The sequence below is a fragment of the Pararge aegeria genome, chromosome 2, assembly GCF_905163445.1.
Source record: "Pararge aegeria chromosome 2, ilParAegt1.1, whole genome shotgun sequence".
Lineage (NCBI taxonomy): Eukaryota > Metazoa > Arthropoda > Insecta > Lepidoptera > Nymphalidae > Pararge > Pararge aegeria.
In genome coordinates, this window is record NC_053181.1 from 2,031,587 (window position 1) to 2,041,783 (window position 10,197).

The following is a 10,197-nucleotide window of genomic DNA, read 5'->3' on the forward strand; positions in this document are numbered from 1 at the left end:
GGAGTAGCCTGCTCCGAAGTCACCTTGCTAATTAGAAACTGATAAATTTTGTAATAACCACGATGATTTAAATAAATTTTAATATATTGTATAAGTTTACCGCAAAGGTAAGTCAAATAATAACTTCTGTGTCTATATGCGAACTATATATATGCGAAAGGGTGTTTGTTTGTCTTTTCTTACTTCATGCCCTAACTTAACAACCATTCGACTTGATTTTGGCATGGATTTAGTAGAAAGGACGGAGAGTAGCATAGGCTACTTAGGTCCTGGGAAACCATCAAATTCCAAATATTAACAGAACATTCGTATTTTTAAACCAAATATCGCCCTTCCTGCACTTCCCAAATTAGCGACCAAACGACTTATTCATCGCTGGTAAAACCGGTGGGTACAGCTAGTCAATTCAATTCAATTTTATTTATTTGCTGATACAGGTTAATAGGTGTTACAGGAAAAAAATATATATGCAGATCTTAACTGTACCACGCCAAATTGGCATGCAAATTGTTTTCAGGGTAGTGTTTAAAATTTTAATTTGTTACTACTAGGTACAATTAAAATATTGGCAATTACAATGTTTATAATAACACAAATACAATTAATAAATAATAAATTACAATTAAGTTTATATGGGCACATGTCAAAGAAATACAAATAAATTAATAATCACTAACAAATGTCATTTTAAATATTCATCAATAGTATAAAAAGAATGTCTATTTAAATATTGAAATAACTTATCTTTTAAACATTTCATGTCATTTATTAGTGTCTTAATTTCGTCAGGTAATTTATTGATTTTTTTTTTTCCTGTAACACCTATTTACCTGTATCAGCAAATAAGTAAAATTGAATTGAATTGAATTGAATAGTCATGCTATCAAAACTATACTCGACCCCACGAAAAATGTATGTACTTTTCTCAGACGAATCTCAGTGCAATATACTAGGTTACATAAAATTATAATTCATTTAAAGGAAATTGCATACAATTCTACAATAAACTACCCATTGACATCTTGGAGATGTCTCTTAAAAAGTTTGTATTAATTGTAAGCTTATAGAAAAGTCGTATTATAGTATATAGGACTACGTAATCGATAAAAAAGCTTGGGTGTGAATTATTGCTCTAACCAAGTTCTCTTCTAATAATTTTAAATGACAATGTTAGATGGTGATAACAAAAATAAATACCCGGCTATGTTTTTGTGGGCTTCTTCTTAGACCAGGACGCGTTTGGAAACCTCGTAGCTTTAGTTTTAAGTTTACGAATGTGGTTATCCCCATCATCTCACTACCGTACAATTATCATTTAATGTACGCATCCAAAGGGCCTTTGACTTTGACTTTGAAACTTTTTGCAGATATCTGTAATAGAAGTTGTAGCAAATGTTCGGTATTAATGATATCGTTATGGGAACACCAGAATGGCTGATTTATACCGGCGCTATCGCCTTGACTTGTTGCGCAAGGTTCAAGCTCCGCAAACAATTCCATTTGGACACAGCTGCTAATGAAATTAGGCACCATACAAACTTGCGTTTACAGAATATATGTACGTTAAAAATTCGTCTAAATCTTCGACAGTGGCTAGTTATCGGTACACCGGTATAACATTAAGGATTATTTAAACGATAAAAAAGCTTGGGTGTGAATTGCTCTAGCTTCATAGCTTAATTTAAATTTACTGGAAGATGGTGATAACAAAAAAATAAATTTACCCGGCTAAGTTTGTTGTGGGCTCTTCTTAGACCAGGGCGCGTTTGGAACCCTCGTAGCTTTAGATTTAAGTTGGCGTACGAAGTTATCACCATCCCGTTACAATTATGTAAACAAATATGTATGAACGCTTCATAAGTGCCTGTGATAGGCCTACATGAATAAAGAAATTTGGAATTTTGAATTTTTTTGAATTTACCGACAAAGTCATACCGCCATTAGATTCGGCGTTCCGGTAAAATTTCACGTGGAAACCCATTATACCTCTAAAAGTTTCCGTACAACAAGCGGATAGCTAACGGGCGGACAACGGTCCAGTCAGAAGAATAGGAAGACCTCTAAAAGGTTAGCCCACTTGCCACGAGGTGAGATTGCAGTCAAGGGCTAACCTATACAGCAATACAAAAACCGTATTAATAACAAGCTCAGCTTAGTGTGTTCGCTAGCGATTTATTCTGTTGTGACTTATAACAATATTTAACTAATGTATGTAAAAAACAAGTTGTAATGTTGATGTTCAAATATATTTTTTTCATTTTCATCATCACATACCAAATTGTACTCTCTTGATATGTATATGTATGTATTTATATCTCTGTAACTACTTTTTTTCTTTGGTGTACAATAAAAGTGTATTCATTCATTCGTTCATTCATTCATTCACATAAAGCGACTGCTGGATTTGGTCCAGCAGTCGGTTGGTTGGTTTTGCAGGGTTTTCTAAAATGGTCATTCGATAGCCAGCGGCCCCCTGCGATTCGTTCGATGTCCTCTGCCATGTCTATGCCATCAGTGGCATGGACAGACTATCCAGGGTAAGCATTAAGCTGCCACCTATGAAGAAAATTCTACACAATACAAGTTATGTCTGTGTTTTGGCGGCCGTCTGGCGCAGTGGGCAGCGACCCTGCTTTCTGAATCCAAGGCCGTGGGTTCGATTCCCACTACTGGTAAATTTTTGTGTGATAAGCATGAATGTTTATCAGTGTCTGGGTGTTCATATGTATATTCTAAGTATATTATTATATTATTCATAAAAATATTCATGTCATCTTAGTACACATAACACAAGTTACGCTTACTTTGGGGCTAGATGGCTGATGAATATTTTAATGAATAAGATACATAAATAGTTATAATATACATATAAACACCCAGACACTGAAAAACATTCATGCTCATCGCACAAACATTTTCCCAGTAGTGGGAATCGAACCAACGGCCTTGGTCAGATTCTACGGAACTTCTATGAAACCGGCAGAAAACAGGCAGTTGCTCTTTGTCAACATTTTAAAATTCTACTATATTGCGTGTTGTGTGTATTGTCGTAGTATATTTATTTATTTATTTTTATGTCACTAAAATCTATACGAATTCTCTATCATAGCTTTATAAAACGAGCCTGAGGGCATTGTTTTGAGAGTCCATTGCGTGTTGTGTGTATTGTCGTAGTATATTTATTTATTTATTACTATGTCACTAAAATCTATACGAGTTCTCTATCATAGCTTTATAAAACGAGCCTGAGGGTATTGTTTTGAGAGTCCATTGACTCTCAAAGTTTTTTTTTTTTAATCTATTTATTTAAGGGACTTTTATAGGTTACCTATATGTCAGCCCTATCGTTACACACAATATGAATCCTAAATAAACGACTCTCAAAGTAACAGGCAGCTTCACAACTCCATGAGTCATTATATCACACTAAAACTCACAACAGTTAATAAAAGTTCATTCATAGGAAGCCTTAACGCTATTAATAAACGAAATACGGACAGTCTTACAAAGCATTTATTACCAATGTTATGATCACTGCGAATGTTGTGAAGTGGCAGATAGTTTTTTGATGATCTTTTGAAACAGTTTCGAAAAATGCCCTCCAGTCATTTTGCATCGAGGTGATCAAATGTTGAGAAGTTAGTTGCTTAGTTGGGCATGTATTTTTAGGGGAGAATAATGATAATGTTGTGTAAATATTTTATTGTTGTAATGGCACTAGACAAAATTTTGTAATTCTAAAATTGTTGAATTTTATATGAATGTTGTTACAATAAATGGCTGGTGTGTCTTGTGAATAAAAAAAATATATAAATATAGGTATTACATATGTAATAACTCATATCCCTTATTCAAAAACCCTCGAGAGTTCTCTGAAGGAACTCTTTTGGAGTTATTTTATTGAAAAGCAGATTTTAATACCCTAACATCCAAAAAAAAATTATTTCGCCGTTTCACACCTTTAGGAGTAGATTTTAAAAAAACTCTTTTCTAAGGTGCTTGGTGCTGGTAATTTTAGGCTAAAAGAACCTTCATCAGCAACATCATATCAACCCATTACCGGCCCACTACAGAGCACGGGTCACCTCCCACTATGAGTAGGGTTTAAGGCCGTAGTCCACCACGCTGGCCCTGTGCGGATTGGTGGGCTCCACACACCTTTGAGATAATTAAGTAGAACTCTCAGGCATGCAGGTTTCGTCACGATGTTTTTCTTCACCGTTGAAGTAAGTGATATTGTTATTTCTTAAAACAAATAGCTTGCTGGGATTCAAACCCACTGGGCTATCACCGCTTCCTTAAAGAAACAAAAAGAACTATAAGATACTAATAATCTGTTTAAATCTTCACAGCGAAAATAAAAATGTTATTGTTGAACATATTTCTGATTTAATTGTTGTTCGCTTTACAGGATTCAATATAATTGCCTCGATAGAAACATGTGACAAAATGACCTCTAGTGAAAATTTGAATTAGCGAAAGCTTGAATCCTGGGGAAATAGGATACTGTTTATTCTGGGATAAAAAGAAGTTCCCGGGATAATTAAAAAAAACGAATTTACACGGTGATGTGCGGATATCAGCTAGAAGTCATTATTAATTTTATTCACAGCTGTTGCTTACCCATTCGGTTTTTAGAGATCTCCAAGACGTGAGGCTGTGGCTTCTACTGTACGTCCTCTCGGCATCTCTAGATGTCGTGGCGTACTTTCCCTGTGAAAGATATAAAAAATTTGTTTTAAATGTCAAATCCGTCGCTTGCAACAGTTTGCATCAGAATTGTCCTTTATAATAGAAGTACAGAGCCCGACCCCCCTGCCAACTGCATTCCTGGCTACAACCTAACTAGTTTTCCTGACCGATTTGGTCACGGTGGTCAATCTCCAGAGAGATTTTCCATCTACACGGTAGATATGAAATAAAATGTATTTATTTATATGAATATGCGATAAAAAGTTCTTAAATAAATAAAAAGTCAACATATCCAGTCACACAAACCGAACTTACAAAACTTTGGTGAATTTACGTAACATAATTTAAATAATCCAGTTACAGAAATTCATCAACTGAATAAAATACATTGCTCAATATAATGATATTCATCACATCGACCCATTACCCAGAACACGGGTCTCCTCACAATTAGGGGGGTTAACCTCACGGGTTTAGGCCGTGGTCCACCACGCTGGCCCAGTACGGATTGGTGGACTCCATATACCTGTGAGAACATTATGTAGAACTCTCAGGCACGGGTTTCATCACCGTCGATTCAGGTGATATTTTTAGTTACTTAAAACGCACATAACTTAGACAAGTTGGAGGTGCGTGCTGGCATTCGAACGTAGAGTTGATACGTTTTACGTATTTAAGATACGTTTATACGTATTTAAGATACGTATTGAGTATTGAATTGTGTTTATACTACTTTATACTTAAAAACCCATAGCAGATCAAAGAACTTAGCGGCTCCTTTAAAGAATTTGCTACGGGCCCCGCATTGCTTAATCAGGCACTGACTAGGGGTACCTCGTCTGGCGAGTGCCGAATATTAAACATCGAGAAAGCGAATGCAACGCGTGTCTCGTGTTGTGAAAGCGTAGTAAGTAACGCCCGCGGTCGACAAACAATGGCGACAATGCGGCTGTATCGTACTGCAGGTGACAGGTGCTGCAGACCGACTGACTCGTAGGTTGGCATTAGCATAGCCTTTTTTTTTAATACAAAGAAAATGCCTGGGGGAAATGGATGGATTGTAAGCTTATAGATAAGTCCTATTGTAGTATAAAGGACTACGTAATCGATAAAAAAGCTTATGTGTGAATTAATGGTCTAACCAGGTTACTCTTATTATAACTAATAAATAAACTAACAACAATGCTAGACGGCCGATTGGCGCAGTGGGCAGCGACCCTGCTATCTGAGTCAAGGCCGTGGGTTCGATTCCCACAACTGGAAAATGTTTGTGTGATGAACATGAATGTTTTTCAGTGTCTGGGTGTTTATATGTATATTATAAGTATTTATGTATGTTATTCATAAAAAATATTCAGCAGTCACCTTAGTACCCATAACACAAGCTACGCTTACTTTGGGCGATGTGTGTATTTCGTTATATATTTATTTATTTAATGCTCACATCGCCATCTTGTCCCAAAGTAAGCGTAGCTTGTGTTATGTGTACTAAGATGACTGAATATTTTAATAAATAATATACATAAAACAATTCCCAGTAGTGGGATCACACAAACAATTTCCAGTTGTGGGAATGGATATCCCACCAGGTCGCGTTTGGAACCCTCGTAGCTTCAGTTTTATGTTTACGAATATGGTTATCGCCATCATCTCACGACCTTGTATACATTTCTCATGTAATATACGTATCATAAGTGCCTATTCATATATCATTAATAAAACCATATATAATATTGTTCGAAATGTAAAAAAATTAAGTTTAAGTAAATGTTCAACGATAAAAAATCACGGTCTTTAAAGTTGCGCTTTTTTCACTTTTAAAATCACTTTTCCAAGATATATTATTATGAATTTAGTCCTGACGTGACCGACCAAATGACCAAGTTAAATACGGTGGCAATAACCAGGCTTATAGATTGGAGAGTTCACAATGTTATTATTAAGAAATAATAAAGTAGATTATTTATTTTTTGTAATAAGATAAGTAGGTAGGTACTACTGCAAATACACAAAATTGAAGTTTGATTTCTAATGCATCGGAACATATTTTACGCATATTAATTGGAAACGTTATCCAAAAAATAGCATTTTAAATTTCGTTTGTCTGTTTACCGGGCTAGGTAGGATTGGTCCATAATGGGTTTGACAAGACGTTCAGGCTCACTTTTACCATCGGCAAGTATGCAAAATTTAAAGTAACTTTAAAGATAAAAAAAAAAAATCTGCGCAGACGCAATTATTAATTATTATAACGATATATAAACTTGAAATATAAAAAGAGTTTGCCGAAACCCGGGATTGAACCGGGGACCTTTAGATCTTCAGTCTAACGCTCTCCCAACTGAGCTATTTCGGCTGTGTTAATCTGTGTCAAATTAACAAACATAAATTCTTAAACCTAAGCTGTGAATTAAATTATAATAATGCGACCGGGTGCATGATTGCATATTTACTTAGAAAAATAGTTCGAGTGATAGGTACATGGTTTCGCGACATTTTTTATTATCTACTAAAGAAAATACTGTATTTCTGTATAACATGATATTTTTTTAATTATTGTTGTATTGATTCGCACTGCAAAGATCGAGAATGCCCTACGAGCTTCCATTTTCCCCACTACTATTACAATATGAGTACTTTCAAATCAAGAGTGAATAGGCATCTTCTAGGTATGCGCGCGTGGAGCGCGCTTAGGCTGCATCATCACTTACCATCAGGTGTGATGGTTATCAAGCGCTCGTCTATAAAAATATATACCTAAATAATAAAATAAAAAAGTTCTATATAACAAGCCATTTCGCGTGATCGTTTTCTTCTGGATCGATTTACAAATACCATTTCAGGCTGAACGCTTATAATTACTGATTAATTATAGCCTATGCTACTGAAAAAAATAACCTTCCAATGGTAAAAGAATTATTAAAATAGGTTCAGCAATTTCAAAGTTTATTGATTAAGAATAATAAAACAAACAAAAACAAATAAAGTAATCTTTCTTCTTTATAATATTAGGAGTTATAGTATCGAAATTAGACGCGGACCATGATCTTAATTTTAGCAAATGTTTTAGCATTCGTATGTTCTTTTTTTTATGATACACTACCGTGCAGTCTCTTTTCCCTGTGTTTTCCTAATCCCTGCTCGTAAGTCGAACCTTACCTACTCCGTATGATTGGTCGAACGCTAGACGCGTACGCGTAAAGTATCCTCGGACGGACAGATGAACATGGCGAAACTTTAAGGTTTCTTTGTTGACAACGGAAATGGTCAAGGAGTATCTCTTGAAAAGATTTGAGTGAAATCCTTCTCCGCAGCGTAAGCACTTTTGTCTTCATCTTTTTCTCTTAACAATGGAAGAGGAAAAGATGAAAAGATGTTTTTAATTTGAATTTAATTTATGTTGAATCTTATTTAGTTTTTTTTTTTTCTTTTCTGTTACGCGTATTTTTATAGAGGTTTTTGATACGGTATATATATATTTTATAAATATATATATATATTTATAAAATAAATAAATTTTAATTTATTTATTTTTTCTATGTATGTTAAATAAATAAAAGTTTCATTTATTTTCCAAAAAAATGTTTGGTCGCACCATCACTTTTGGCTGCATTGAAAAATTGAAATAAGAACATTCAGGATTCCCATTCAGCCAGTATGCAGTGCATTAAGTCTAAAAAAACAATTGAAACGCCCCGCGGAAATCAAATCAAATCAAATCCTTTTATTTGCATAAAACATTGTAGGTATACATGTTTAGTCATAATATATGACATGCAAATCTTAATTTAAACAAATTCATTTATGTAATAATTAATAAAACATCAAAATAAATAAAATCAAAATAATCGGCTGAATATAATAAAATATATAAATAAAATGTCGCTAGCTTACAAATTTTAGCCCATTTTCCTATTCTTGTTCTAAGCGTTTACCATAAACGCTTAGAACATTAGTGGTAGAATAATTACTGTCAACTCTTAAATGGCATGAGGAGAAGAAAAGTTTGTTTGAAAATCCAATCTAAAGTGGAGTAGTTTTTGATGCTTCAGTATTAGTCGTGTATGTTCTGAATTCTGATGGTAGAAAATGCTTTAGCGGTAAGTCCGTCTTTTTTTAAAGTAAATAAAAAAAACGGTGCCCTAAAATACGTATGAACGTGACTGTATCTTTTGGGCCTATTAGAATAAAGAAAGATCAACTTATTTTTCCATTTAAATATAATATCAGATATTTTGGTATTAGCATCCAACACCGTGACTCGAACAAAGGTGGGTTTTCAATCGAGCCAGCGTAATGGACGCAGCCGGTATGGCGGTTTGTTCCGCAAATTTATTATTGAAATAGCCGTAATCGGAAACTTTAAAGGCTACCAGTTAAATATTCCAGATGTGTTTATTATTTACACACACATTGCGCATATGGGAACAATAGGATATTCTCTTAAGAATGAGGATGTCAGTCCCATCGTTCATTATACGAAATTTAATAACAATAATTTTAATTAATTAATTAACTCTTCATTTGTACACAACTATGAAGATAAATAAAATAAAAATAGAAATACAAAGTCGGAAGTAGAATACAAAAGGCGGCCTTATCGCTTAATACCTTCACCAGGCAACCTTAGGATTGCAACATGAGCGAGAACGGACCGGTGGTGTAAAATTATTATAAACCTACATTCCAATAGCTGAATACAAATACATTAACAAAATTGCACAAAAAAGAATAATATAACTAATGAATATGAAATAATAAACTGTTAAAGTCTCAATCTTATTATATACAGAAATACTTAATAACATATATAATTTGACGGCCAGTGGGTTCGATTCCCACAACTAGAAAAATGTTTGTGTGATGAACATGAATGTTTTTAAGTGTCTAGGTTTTATCTGTATTATAAAAATATTCATCAGTCATCTCAGTACCCATTACACATGCAACGCTTACTTAATGGCTAATGTGTATTGTCGTAGTGATATTTATTTATATTTAATAAAAATTATAATTATCCAGGTACTTGTCATCCATTTTTATCTCATATCCTATTCATATTTCATTTGCATTTAACTGTTAAATCCGGCGAACTAGAGTTGTAATGTTTTTGGTAATGTATTGTAATTATTAAACCCTTCAAAATGACATAAATTCCAAGAAGGCACCTTATAAGTAGTAGGTGAAACCAAATCCCATACTACATCCGGCATTCTCCTTTATTTGCACACCATATAAATTAAAGTAGATAAAGATGAGTGGAAATTGTTGGAGTTAAACACGGTTCCTGATTATCATCATCATCATTTTGATCATCATTTTAATGCCTCACAGTTAGTAACCAGCCTTCTACACATAATAAAGTGGTAGAGTCCACAGTGGGTTGGCTGATTATCTACTACCTAACTGCAGCGGGAGACAAAAATTATATCCTCTGACTATATCCCCTGTCAAGCGATATGATTAATGTGTCCACCTGCTGCACGGGAACATGGAATAGGAGAG

General features: G+C 34.3%; 1 non-coding gene across 1 annotated transcript; it reads right to left on the bottom strand.

Annotated features, from left to right (window-relative positions):
• Positions 1–6,975: 6,975 nt before the first annotated feature.
• Positions 6,976–7,048, bottom strand: Trnaf-gaa. The gene has a single exon. It is a non-coding gene; the product is annotated as a tRNA-Phe (tRNA).
• Between the last annotated feature and the right edge of the window lie 3,149 nt (positions 7,049–10,197).